Consider the following 14,685-nt stretch of genomic DNA (forward strand, 5'->3'; position numbering starts at 1 on the left):
ATGACCAATGAAGAGGGAGTCCCAGTGCCCAGAGTTTTCCTTCCTCCCCTGCCCCTCCTTTGCCAGTAGGTCATAGTGCTATTATTCATATGCCCTTACTGGTACAAAGATCACTGTCATGTTTTTATTTAATTATTTTTATAATTCAAGAACCCTCCACCTTAAAGACAAATATTTAAGTCACATTGTCTATGAGAAGAAAAAAGTTAGGTTCAACCCACAGAGAGTATGTTCTCTCCGATATTCTTTTCTTTCATTTCAGTCTTCCGTATCAAATGAAAATTCCTACACTGCAAGATCTAAAGTGCTTGTTGAGATAATTAAATTTGCTTTTTGCACAACTACAGTCTGAGATTTTCTCCAAAGAGGCACAGAACTACATGAAGAAGTTGATGTGGGGGCAGAAAGAGGGAGTGCTGGTGGCTGTAGAAGGGTAAAGCAATAAAGCTTCTTCCTCGACTTAGATCTCCATAAGGTTGCACCACGCTAACCAATTGACCGCCGGGTCTGTATTCAGCTTTCCTGTGATGGAGAGGGGACATAGAGGTCTATGAAAAGCAAAGCAACAGAACAGGTGATTTCTCTCCCATTTGCTTGTGTGCCTTCTGGTGACCTATATCCCAATGACTAGCATCATGACTAGTTAAAGCAAAAATCTAGGCTCTGGTATCAGCCTACTGAAGGTCTCTGGATATGTAATTTGCTTTCTGTTTGTACTGTTCAGTTAATAATCAGTTTGAGGTAAGGTGTGTACAGCACCAGCATAATGAGGTCCCAGCGTGACTGATCCTCTAAGTCCTGTTGTAGCTTGGATCACAAAAAAAAAAAAAAAAAAAAAAAAAAAAAGCACCAGAAAACAGTCAAGCAATTTCTTAGGCTTTCCTACTGGCTGTAACATGCTATTTCAGTTGTAAAAACCCACACATTCCAGCCCCAGCATTTCTCGTTACGTGGATTTCCTCAGTGGAAATACTCTGCTGGTGATTAGGCAACAAATATGTTGGTCCACATATTTTGGTATTTGCTGACTTTGTAAGTAAATGTTTTATATAAAGATTATTTACATAGGATTGTATGACCATAGGAAAATTCAGGCAGGAAGGAAGGTCTCTGGTGCAGCCTCCTGCTCAGGCAGAGCCAGCTTTGAGCTCAGACCAGGCTGCTCAGAACTGTGTCCTGTGGGGGCCTGGAAGCCTCCAAGGATGGTGTTGCACAGCCTCACTGGAAACTTGCACCCTATCCAGTCCCAGTGGAAAGGGTCTCCTCACCTCCAGTCTGAACCTTTCTTCTTTCAACTCCTACCCATCATCTCTTGTTCCCCCACCACGTAACACTGTGAAGAGCCTGGCTCCAGCCCCTTGGCCACACTCCACAGGTGTTGGAGGCTGTTGTAAGCACCCCCAAAGCCATTTGAATGTGTTTGTACATGTATAATTAGTAGTTCTCTTGTCCCTTTAAGACAAGAGGTCTGCAGGCCCTTTGTGGGAGAAATATATTTTTAACTCCTTCTTAATCCTATTTTTTCTCTGAGAATAGTTAAATCTTAGGTTTGGCCCATTCTTTTTGAGTATTTGCATATTTACTGACTTTGGGTTAACTCCAAAACAAATAAAATAATAGTCTAATTATTGAGGTCACTGATTCCTTTCCTGATTGGTTTTCTCAGAGTATCACATGCTCAGGTTCTCTTTAGGAGGAAATTCTGAAGGACCCTGAAGATTGTGTCATTATCTTTTTTTTTCTTTTTTTTTTTTTTTTTTTTTTTTCCCCTTAGGGTTAATGCTACACCATTTGTGAGAAGTCTGTAGAAACCTGAAAACTCAAATCTAGTAAAAATACAAGTACTTGAAAGAGCTAGGTGAGGTATGCTTCAGTGGCTCTTATAGAAAGGATGTGAACTTGCTGAACTCAGTTCCTGCACTTACTTTTCTTGCCTTTTGGGAACTGTTCTGTGTGTGGCTTACTGCAATTAGCATTCATTTCTTTGGAGGGGAAATAGGGCTTTTATATTCAAAACTATAGCCTGAAAGCGGGGATTGGCATTGCTTTGGTGTTAACAGCTGCCTGCAAAACTTATGCTGCTGGAAAGGGTTTTTTTTGGGAAAGAGGTGAAGCACCTGCTCCATGCAAATCAGTTCAGAGCATACAAGCTCACCCTCCCTAGGCAGTCAATTACTTTCACCTGTTTAAAGTGAATCTGAGCTATTTGTAGACATCTTGCAAACATGATGACTCAAAAATGCAAGCAGAAGAAAACCAGCTTGTGGGTTGCCCTGCTTGTTCACTTCAAAGCAGGCAGCTATCTGGAGCAGGCTCATGGACTCTCACTTGGGAATTATCCTACCCACGGTCCTCCTCTCTCTTGAGAGAGACTTCAGCGACAAGAGATAAAAGCTTGAGGCATTGATGTCATCTAATACAGATCCTGCCTGCTGTCTGGGGCAAAGGCCTCACGTAATACAACTGTGCTGGTGACGACTGCAGCACCTAATGGTCACGAAGAAATCAGTGCAGCTTTTGAGCCTGGAAACTTGGGAAAACCTGGGATTTGTGTCTTTTGTAGAAGTCTCTTGCCAGCAAGAGCTGGGAAGCTTGGCTGAACAACTCTGTGGTCATCAGCAGTGATGGGATCAAATACCATCAAAAGCAAGGGCATCTTTAAAAGTGTAGAAACCTTCAAAATAGGAGGAAATTTTGGAGAAACCACATCAGGTTCAAGATAAAGATTTTTTTTTTTTTTTTTTTTTTTTTTTCAGAAATGAGCACTATAGTGACCTCCTTCTGTCTCTATCAGAAGTACAGGAGAAGCAAAGTTACTTTCCATGTGGGAAAGAGTGTGCTTATTTCAGTAGAAGTCACTTTGGGCAGCTTTTGAAAGAGGGCTGTGACAAAACCTTCTTTGTGTTTCCAATATGCATGGGTTTAACAAAGTAAAAATACAGCTTACTCTCCAATGTGGAAACATGAAGTAACAAGCCACAGTACTAACAGGAGACATGAGCTGCTTCCTTCTCCTCTGCTCTGCAGAACAGTCCCCAGCAGCAAACTGATGCTCCCCATGCACACATGGCTGTTCCCTCCTACATCACTCAGGACCTGGGCACTATTGCAAATGGTCACTGTGCTGAAGAAGTCATATTCTACCAGCAGCAACATTAACACTATTATTTCCTTGAGTATCTACTAGCACATATCTTCCTGGTTACATTGCTGGGCTAGGAGATTTGGAGACCTCAGACTGGTGACTAGATTTTTACTTTTAATGATGCTGGGTTCTTGTATTTCTTCCTGCATCAACCTGTAGGTACTCAACATGTTTGAAAAGGTTTCCAGTATCTGAAGGTAGGACTGCAAAAACTGAAACATCTAAAAGGTGTTTCTGAAACACTGAGCTAAGTTTGTGGTAATGCTAAAAGCAGAAATGAAATCTTGTAATTCCAAGACATAGTAAGATCAAGCCCAAAACAAATCTGGTAGTTAAGGCCATTAACTTGCTTTTAAAATATACATGCTTACATTTCTGAACTTGTTTTAAAGAAGAAGAAAGCAGATACCATTGGAGGGAATGGATCCTTGCCTTAACCGAGTTCTCAGACTGCTGTTCCTAAGGAAAATACTGACTTCTCATACTAATACATACTGATACTAATACTCAGACTAATGATAACATAACTCCATGGCTTCTGAAGGTTTGTATGAGATCTTGTTTTGCTGGCTATTATGTAGACAATACAGATTTTTCATGTTTCTAACTTCTTACCAACTGTCTTTATCTGAAGGACAAGTTTAAAGGTGTCTAAAGTTTCTTATGCTTAAACCTGTCTAACTTTTTTTCTTATACAGTCGCAATTTTGCATCTGGCAATGAGGTATTTCCTCTTGAGAGTCTATGATGAAAGTCAGCCTTTCTCTGACTCCCACTTTGGTTTTGTCTGTGAACTTCATTTCCCTGGACTTAGCTCCCAGTTAGTCATATCAGATCTCAACTCTGCAAAGGTTCTGGCTCAAGTTAGATAGGTAAAACCAAAGTGACTTCAGCTGTCATCTTATTAAATGGCTCCCACCTCCTGGAAATCAGGCAGGCACCCATTCTTTTCCTACAGGCTGATGGAGAACTGAGAGAATAACATGAGCTTTTTGGCTCCTGGAAGAGAATTCCCTCAGACCATTTTTCTTTCCACAAGTGCTAACAGTCCCACTAGAAGACATACAGAGAATAAAGTGTATCTGCTGTTTTAAAGTTTGAGAGTATCTCAGGAAGTTCTTCAGGATAACTAGAGCCTCTCTTTGTGCTTTAAGTCAATAATAACATCGAATACACAAAGTACAAAAAACCTTTAACAGATGGTTGTTAGAATGTAAGTGAGAAGAAGCATTTTGACAGTGCCAAACCCAAAGTCTTTACTGGCTAGCTAAGAAGCTCATTTTTAATAGCATGGAATTAAAATCTTAAAATTTACATGTTAGCCTGAATCACTTTTACTTGCTGTAGGTAGCGTGTGTTCCACTTGCTGCTTACATGAACCCCAGTGAACACTGCTCTTTCCCTGATTACTGGCTAGTCTTCACAATGAATATAGCTACTGTGGATATCTTTCAATGCTATGATAAAGTGGAATGCATCCATTTAGAATCCTTCCACTGCTTTATTTTTATTTTTATTTTTATTTTTATTTTTAATTTTTTTTCCTTGCTTGGTATGTCTGAGCAAGCTGAGGAAGACTCTTCAAATAAAGATGAAGGACTAATGCATTTTGGTGGCTTTTAATATCTTGTAAGTTTGAAATACTCTTCTCAGTGGCTGGCCTTCTTTTGTAATGGCTGACCTCTTCCAAAGGAAGAAGCTTCCCAGAATTTTGCTTCTTGTAATAAAGTTAAAGAAAGAGTGAGGTATAATAAATGATACTTTAACAAAACTAAATGGACCTTCTACAAAACATTTAACTTTTGCTGGACCTGCAGTTTGAGTAAACGTACCTATTTTTCTGTCCTTGTTTCTGCATCTCTTCACTCTGCATATCACATTTTCTTGCTAGCAATGTTTTAGCCTAACAGTTTGCTCTGAAACCTTTCTGAAATCCCTTGCGGTATTTATCAGAAAGCTCTCCGCTACTACAGACACATTTGGAGTGCTTCCAAATACTTAGTACTCCACATAAAGGAAAAGAGTCAGATGCCACGACTTCAGAGACCAAGCCGTACTGAAGACAGCCCTCTACACGAGGCGGGGTGGAGGGTGGCTGTGAAAGCTGGCAGCTATTCCCTGCTCCCTGCATCTCTCTGCAGCTGACTGCTGCCCCCGGGTGATGGGAGCTGGAGGGAGGGAGAAAAAGATGGTTTGCAGGAGCCACCAACTGCTGCCTGACCTGGACTGGTGAACTCTTCCTGCAGCATCGCCACTGAATTTCACTGTCACAACCATCTAGTTTGATCTCCTACTCAATAACGTAAGTTATGATCTCAACAGTGCTAAGTTTTGATATGTAAAAACTCACTGTATTAGGGAATGTCTATAAAATTAATTGCTTAATCTCAGGCAGTGAACCAGCTCCTCACAGCTCACAGAGGTGCTGGAGGTGCAGGGCAGCACACACAGGGAAGCTGGAGCTGTGCCACCACATCTTTAGCAGGTGTAGACAGGGTTCGTTCCTGTACTTCTTGTCCCTAGCCCTCCTTAACTGGAGCTGAGCTAGTTTGGGCATAAACAGTGTCTCTAAAGCTGCTAGTGACCAGGGATCCTAGCTGATCCCTGGAATGAATCCTGCAAACCAAAAATAACTTTAAAATCCTCTCTGTCTTTTCCCCACAGAGGATCTCATCACAGCTGAGAGACATGGAAATTGGGGATTTCTAGTGGAGACAACATGACCTTTCAGGAAGAAATGGCCATCTTCTGGCAGCTGTTTCACTGATTTACCTTCCCTGCGAATTGAAGGGGAGTCCTACTTAGTACAGCACCTTCCCAAACTCCTCAAGCTGCTATAGACCATTCTATAATGAAGTGCTGCTTCAGGTTGTAACTACTAAAACTACTACTACTACTAAAATAGTAACTACTATTGCTTCTGAGCTATTAGGAAGTCATCAAGAAGAAAACAGACCTGGAAGCCTTGTCCTCCATCATCTATTTGTACCTCTGTTACCAGGTATTGTAACAGTGGTGTGGCATTGCTTCGTGGAAGCACAGTGCAGGGGTTGCCTGTTACCATTATCTAGTAATAGTAGATGCCAGCTTCCAGAGCCTTTTGTAGTTAGAGCTGTAGTGTCCCTGTGAGCTGCTCACTGAAGACCCAAAGCACACGATGCCGATTGCAGAAGTGTTGTTGCCTGGTTTTCCCTACAGCAAGGGTTCACTACCTTGGCCTCCTTCATTCTTTCCAGAGCTCTGATATTCCTTTAAACTACACCAAGTTCTGCAATTCCTCTTAGTGAGGGTTTTTGCAAATGCTTGGTGGAGCATTTGCTCCATGATGATGGTACAGCAGCTCATGCTGCCTTAACCAGGGACCTGCACCTGCTGGTGCCTGGTGGAACTGCCAATGCAGTGTACCTGAGAGGACTGTGGCACACAAGAACTGAAAGAAGCATGGCATGAGGCTAAACACATGCTCTTTTTTAACAGACGGTTTCTTCCTCAGCCCCTGCAGTTACGATTTCCTCATTCTCTTGTATCGTTTTAGTCTTGTTGCCAAATTATCCAAGCTGAACATAACTTAATTGCTTTTATGATCTGATATGGCTTTGGTTGTACATAGCCCTGCTCTAATAGCACCTTCTGTGCTATTTTTTTTTTTTTTAATGTGAACTGCTAGTAAACCAATACTAACTTTCTGAAATTATATCAAAATAGTTGAAAATCCCTTCTCTCATTTACAAGTTAGTGCCTGGCTTATTGCTGCTTCAAACCACTTGCCAGCATTGAGGCATGACTCTCTTCTGTGAAAAAGGCCCCCGCATTTGTAACACCTCCAGTTCTTCCCCTGCTTATAAAGATGGCTTGAATATGATCATCAGCATCAAGAGCAGAAGATGGGAAAGGCAGAAATGTCACTTCTGACTGTTAAGAATGACTCCTTGAGGTCAAAGTCTAAGTCAGATATTCTGTTTGTTTCACAAACGTCTAGCACAGTCTTGTTGTACAGAACTGGTCTTGGTAGAAGAAAACACTTCATAGGGTTTTTGTTGTACTGTTGTACATACAACCTGTTCATATCATGAGACAACCTGGTCTAGTGGGAGGTGTACCTGCCCGAGGCAGGGGGTTTGGAATTAGATGATATTTAAGGTCCCTTCCAGCCCAAACCATTCTGTGATTCTATGATTCATAGTTTCCAATTAGAGACTATGATGTGTTTAGCCTATAAACATTTTATTGTAACTAAATGCATGCTAAGGTGTTGCTGCACTCTCTGAGATGACTGAGTTGTGTTTGCTGTATACACAGAAAAACCTATGCCTCTTTCCAGCCCACTTCAATTTCCTGTCCTTAAGGACATAAGCCTGAAATCTGACTTCTCCTTACCTCAGCCTTCTGCAAACCTATTGCAGAAGTACTACTTTTTTTTTTTTTTTTTTTTTTTTTTTTTTTTTTTAATTTCTTAGTTTTCCATATATATTTTCCCTGTTCTGAGAAATAATGTTAAGTCAGCTAAGGCTTTTCAAACAGGTGAAAGGATAACTTCTACTGTTTGGCCTTAAATATTCTCAAGAGCCTGAAATGCACTTGATTTTAATATCAAGGCATAAAGATACTCAGAAAATATGGCATCAAATTATTTGTTAATAACTTTGAGGCCAAAATATGAAAAATTTTGACAGAGATGACTGGTGCTTTATGTGTTGTTTTATTGTTGGAAAACTAGGACCTGGTTGCTTAGCAGACCACTGGTTAAGCTAGGAAAGAAAACAAAAATATCTCTATTTTTCCTGGAATAAGTCTAGTATTTATATATTCAGTTTGCACACCAGGCTGTACACAGCCCATATTCTATGGTAGGAGTAGCACCTCCTGCCCATATCAGCTGACAATTTGGGCATGCTGGTGGGAAGTGGAGTACACAGATTTGAAATGCCTCAGGCTGAAGAGGCTACTGAAGCTAGGTCTCATGGTACTTAGACAGTGTGAGAGAGGGAAGTTTCTTTCAGCTTTTTTGTTCACCTTTTTTTTTAGTAGTGAGTTGGTAGTGTAGGTCGGCATGAAGCAAGAGCATGTTTGTGGCTGGTAAAGCTTCACAGCGGTTCCCACCACAGAGAAGGCTTCAGAATGATGCTCTTTCTCTCCTTCTTGGCTGGCATGGGCATTTCTCCTAGCACGCTAAGTAGTGGATACCCTTCTCTTTAGGGCCTACACTCCTTCATACATTGAATAAAGAGAGTTTGCTATTTACGTTGGCACTGAGATTTCTAACTCCCAGACTTCAGCTTGAATATTAGACAGATGGTCATCAAGGGAAAACTAACATTCCATTCATATTCCTCTGTACAGGAAGATGGGCTTGTGAAATAGAAAATCATGGGCGGTCAGAGACCATTGAACCCACCTTCATTAACTACCATGGTAATTAATGCCATTACAAGAAGAAGGAGCAGGAATTAGTCCTGGTTCACGTCCCCACTTACTGTTCTCTTGGCTTTCTTTTTGTAGGATGAGTAGAGGGAAGGGCTCAGGTGATCACCTTGATTAACATAATTCCATTTTAGATGGATTTTAAGAGTTGTATAGAGGTCATGAGGATCTTTTCAAACATTGTCATGGGAAAATATAAAAATCTGACTGCATCAGGCAAGACAGCTGTAAGGTACTCTATGTATGGGGTAAGTGACATTGTCAAGCAACGAAGTACTTGATGTGTTCATGGACCAACATGCTTGAATGAGTTGCTTGCATTTCTTGGCAGATTCCATGCACTGCAGCAGTGAGTGATCTGGTGTGAGCACCTATGATGGTCAGATGCAGATGCTGCAATAATAAGAAGCTCATGAAAAGGAGTATCACTGTGGTGAGAGGTATTTTAAATCCATACCTGTTTCCTGAAATGGTAGTAGAATGTTGATATTGATGAATTAAACATGTGCTATTAATATGATACATAATGCAGAAAATTTTTTTAATGCTCACTGCCTCTTTTAATTAAGAAACTACAAAAGCACTAGACTACCACAGAGCTCTAACCCAAGGGGCCATGTGATTGTTAAGAAGATCAAGATCCTTCTGGAGTTCATGTGAACTGGTTTGATTACACCTGTGATATACTATCACATTTTTATAAAAAACATCAGCAAAGGTCTTAGAAGTGTCTTGCAAGCATTCTTGTAATTAAACTTCCAGTTATTTTGCTTATGAAAATTTATAAACATCAAATGTAATTAATTTGCTGAATTTACAGCCAAGGAAACTATCTGGAGTAAAGTTGAATTAATTCAATATATTAGAGAGATAGTCTGAGACCATTAACTTCTACCTATCAGCCCATTAGACTATGTAATTTTGTTCCTTGATTACAGCAGTTTTCACTTTACTTCAAGCTCAGATTTCTCTCTTCTAAATTTCAGAAGCAAGGTAATTTCCCTCCTGCCTGACCTTTTTCTTCAAGTTTGATTGTACTGTTAAAAGTAACATCTCTGAAAAGGGAACACTATATTGCACATAGAGTGAAATCATTGATTCCAGTTCTAGAACAAAAACTATTACTTGTTATTTGTATTAGTACTATCCAAAGTCAAAATGAGTTAAATCTCTGTGTTTTCAGATTGTTGTCTGGATAGCCAAATTCTCAATCTGCTTTTAGGCAAGAGGGTAGTCTGCGCTTGGGCAATGTTTGGTGGATGAAAGGAAGGCGGTGGACATAATCTTTCTGGATTTCTGTAAGGCCCGTCCCTCTTGGCATCCTTCTGGACAGATTGTCTAACTGTGAGATAAATACGTTCATGCTATAGTTAGTAATGATCTGGCCCAATAGTAGTTCTCAAAAGGTTGCAATAAATAAATAAACTTCTGTCTGGTGGAAGGTCACCTGTGGTGTTCCCCAAGGCTCAATTCTAGGGTCAGTCCTGTTCAACATTTTTATCAGTGATCTGGATGCAGAAGTGGAGTGCATCCTCAGCAAGTTTGCTGACAATACTGAAGTGCAAGATGCTGTTGACTCCCTGGAAGGATGAGAGGCCTGGCAGAAGGATCTAGGCAGATTGAAACACTGGGCATTACCAACAACAAAGTTCAAAAGTTCAACAAAGGAAAGTGCCAGGTTCTGCACCTGGGATGGAGCAGTGCTGGACACAGGTACACACTGGGAGATGAGTGGCTGGAGAGCAGTCCAGCAGAAAGAGGTTTGGGGTGCTGGTTTGCAGCAGGCTCAACATGAGCCAGCAACATGCCCTGGCAGCCAAGAGGGCAAACTGCATTTTGGGGTGTATTAAGCACGGCATGGCCAGCCAAAGGTCACAAGAGGTGATTCTCCTGATATATTTACCATTGGTGTGGCCTCACCTTCAGTATTGCATGGAGTTCTGGGCTCTGCAGTTTACAAAGGATGTTAAGGGCCTTGAAAGTATCCAGAGGAGGACAGCAAAGCTGGTAAAGGGGCTGGAAGGCATGTCCTGTGAGGGGAGGCTGAGGACACTTGGGTTGTCTGGTCTAGAGAAGAGGAGGCCAAGAGGCAACTTCCTTGCTCTTTGCAACTTCCTGAGGAGGGGAAGCAGAGGGAGGTGCTAGTTTCTTCTCTCTGGTAACTGAGGACAAGACATGTGGGAATGGCATAAAGCTGTGCCAAGGACAGTTTCAGACCAGACATTAGGAAAATTTCTTTACCATGAGGGTGGTCAAACACCACAACAGGCTCCCTGGAGAGGTGGTTGCCTCTCCCCAGGCCTGTCAGCACTGAAGAGACATTTGGACAGTGGTCTCATTAACATGCTTTAACTTTTGATCAGCCCTGAAAAGGTCAGGCAGTTGGACTCAATGATCTTTGAAAGTCTCTTCCAAATGAACTATTCTATTCTATTCTATTCTATTCTATTCTATTCTATTCTATTCTATTCTATTCTATTCTATTCATAACCTGAGCTAAATTAATATCTTACAAACCTTCTGCAGAACAGGGGCCAGAGTGTGCCCCTGACACATAGAATCTCAATTTCTGCTGTCAAGCTACAATAGGAATGAGCCTCTTTGAAGAGAGGAAAAAAGATGATCTCTTTTCTCCTTTCTCTTTGTACTTTTTCACCAAAAAGGCAGAAGAAACAAAACAAAACAAACAAAACAAACAAAACAAACCAAAACAAAAATACTTTCTCTTAAAGAAAAAAAAAAAAAAAAGAGAGAGAGAGAAAAAGAGCAGTCAGTGAGCTAGAGATGTGTCGGTCTGTGATATTTTCTGACCTACTTTAAGATGTGACTACCAGGGCCAGCACTGACAAGAACAAGAGCGCAGCTGCTTGCAGAGTGAAATGCTTCTCTTTCTCTTAAATTAGGTCTAGCTAATGTAGTCAAGATGAGTGGAAATGCAGAGTCCAAATAGCCACTTCAGTGATTCAGTTGAAAACTGAGCTAAATCTTATGTCATTCAAGTTTGTGAAAAGGCAAAAACAAAACAGAAGAGGATCATTGCTCTGTTTATTCCTTGCTGTATACATTAGTAACTCTTCATGCTACAGGATTTCTTGTACTCACTTCCTACTCTTCAAACTCAAGCCCTTACACTGTGGAAGCCTTTGTCTTCACCACCTTTCTGAGGCCCGGCTATTCAGATCTTCCTCTCAAGTACTGCTTTTTTTTTTTTTCCCTCCTTCTACATTCCTCCCAGACAAGGTTTATTTGAATATTTGGACAACTCAGTCTCCAAGAGACATTTTTAATTTTTGGTATCTCTTTTACTAACAAATGTTTGCAAGAGTATGTGTCATTTGCTGCTACTTAGCTATGTTTAAAAGGTAATCAAAAGTATTAATGGATGGCTTTTGACTTGTGTCTGCTCAGCATCCCTAGGAGAAGAAGGTGTAGGCAAGCTGCAAGTGCTGGGCTTCAAGCTTTGCCTTGGTAGCCCAACATTTCAATCTTCTGCGGGAAAACTTCAAGGGAAACCCACTTTGTAAATGTGGAAAAATGCAAGGAAAAGCTCATTAATATTATTATTATTATTTTCCTTAACAGCATGGTAAAGTTAAGACTTTTGTTAAGTCTTTTGTTAAGTCTATTGATTTAGTGCAAAATCTACTTTAAAACTAAATTGTTTTATTCCTTTTCCTGAGCCATGCAGGATTCTTTTAATGTGATATAAGTGAGGAAACAGTGATCATTCTCAGGATAAGCTTAGCATTCTGGGATCAGGAGAGTAAAAGGAAGGTCACAGATTTGTCCGGATAAGTAAAGAATGAAGCAGGCTTGTGGTGGAAGTTAAGTGTACCAGCTATAGGGACCATGCAAATGGTCTGTTCACTGAAAGACCTATTCTTTCCAGGATTATCTAGGGATTTACTTCAAAGCAGTGTTTAGTTTGTGGCATCTGGAAGAGGTGGTTCATTTGCACATGTTTAACATTCTTATTGGAGATTCTGTGTCGTGATATGACTCCAACAAGCCAGCTTGTATAAAAGATTGCAGTTATCATAAATTAAACTCCAAACTCAATCCCTAAGAGCATCTTGACTTTTAAAGTAATTAAATCTTCAGAACACTGAAGTAAATGTCACTGTGTATTGACTATTTCTGCATGTCCCCACCTCAGATTGTCATGTACCTGCAAACCAGAAATTGAAGTTGGCTTGGATCTTGAGCTTCAGTTGTGATAATTAAAGGCAGATAATTTTAATTCAGTCATAAAGTTGTCATTTGCTGAGCTGCAGTAAGGCTAATTCATCAGCTGTTATATGGCCATTAAGAGAGCAATCTGTATTTGGATTATGCCCTTGTGACTCCAGCCTATGACAAACACAGGGTTTAGCTCTCTAATTTTTGGTTAAGGCAAGCTGAATCATTTCCTATTTTATGGCTACTGTGGCTTGGCTGATATCTGGGATGTGACTGTCCTGAATAAATGTAGATGTCTAAAAGATGGGTATCTACATCAAAACAAGTCACCTTGGATTCTTCTTTATACTCAACAGAGGCCCAATGTTGGAACACAGAGTGTAAATGTTCTCATTTTAAGGTCATTGCTTATTCTAGTGGATTTTTTTTCTGTAAATTTCATTAATGCCTTGTAAAATGAGCAACAGTGCTCCTACGCAGGCCTACAATGTGGATGTCTGTATCTTCATGTCAAAACTTAGATGAGATACAATCTATTCAATGGTGATGATAATAACGAGAGTAGGATGCACTTGAGGCTTTTATCCATTTGAACTGACTGAATTTGAGCAGCTGAGGGATTGTAAATTGATGGTTGTCTTTGTCTTTATTAATTAGTACTTTTCTCTTGAATTAGAATCTAGATGTAGGACATCAAGTGTTATTATCCAACCATACCCTGAAACACTGGTCAGTATCCAATCTTCTGCATTCAGAACACAAAGCCATGTATCATTTTCTTGATCTTTAAGTCATTTTTCTCATTTTTCTCTTTGTAGCTCTACTGTACAGATGATGTCTTGGCCCTAAGTACCTATTTATAATAATCTTTTTTTTTCTCTTCCTTTTTTTTTTTTTTTTTAAACTATATTCCAAAGACTGTAAATTCTGACTGTAATCACTTTATGTAACTCTGAAAATGTACAAATAATCCTAGGTAGAGGAATTATGTCTTTAAAGTTCTCATGTCTATATTTCATTTCTTAATGAAAGAAGCTGACAATGTTCTACTTTTGAGGGGAAAGTAATTTTCAAAATTTCAGAAACCATGCTGCCACTTCCTTTGGTGATAGTAGCAGGTTTAATAATTTGATTTCTTGTGTCTGCTCAGCATCTCTCTTTCCATGAAATGCACAGCAGTCCTATATGACCAATGCATGTTATACTGGGTCAGGCTGGGATGGAGTTAATGTTATTCTTAGCAGCCCGCATGGTACCTAATTGCTGGCTGGGGTCAACCCACCACAGACCAACACAGTTAAATTTGACTGGTTGACCACATAGTTGAAAATGCGAAGGTAAGTGTTTCAGTGCATGAATCCTGGGCTGAATTTTCCACACAGCAGATAATAAAATGCTATACAAAATGTGAGCTTGTTTGGCAGTTTATTTTCCCTGCTTGACAGGCAGAGCTGTGCAAAATGAATTCAAATTTCTCTGCTAGTTGCTTTTATCTGTTTAATCTCAACTGATTTCATGAGATATCTATTAGATTATGTTAAGAAACTGAAAAGACCAGATGTTTTACTCAGCTGAAGGACAAATTTTCCTTCCTTTTATCTTGCTGATAAGACGTGCAGATAACACAAAGATATGCAGAATGAGTCTAAATATATACAATATTTTGCTAAATAAATAAACAAAGTCTAAATTAAGTCTAGATAAACTGCAGCACCTTCCCAGAATTGTGGATGTGATGTGCCATATTTAAAATAAAGAAAATAAATAATGGCAGATTAAGGGCTAGTAATGCAGCAAGGGCTGGAATTGATAACATAGAAAGTGCTACAGTATGCATATAAAGAAGGATTCTGGAAAATGGTGATTCTAAAAGGATTTTGACCAAACAATACATTGTAAAATCCAGTCTAACAGTGTGACATACAGGGCTAACAAGATTCT

This window comes from Aythya marila, assembly GCF_965140915.1.
Source record: "Aythya marila genome assembly, chromosome: 2".
NCBI classification, from domain to species: domain Eukaryota; kingdom Metazoa; phylum Chordata; class Aves; order Anseriformes; family Anatidae; genus Aythya; species Aythya marila.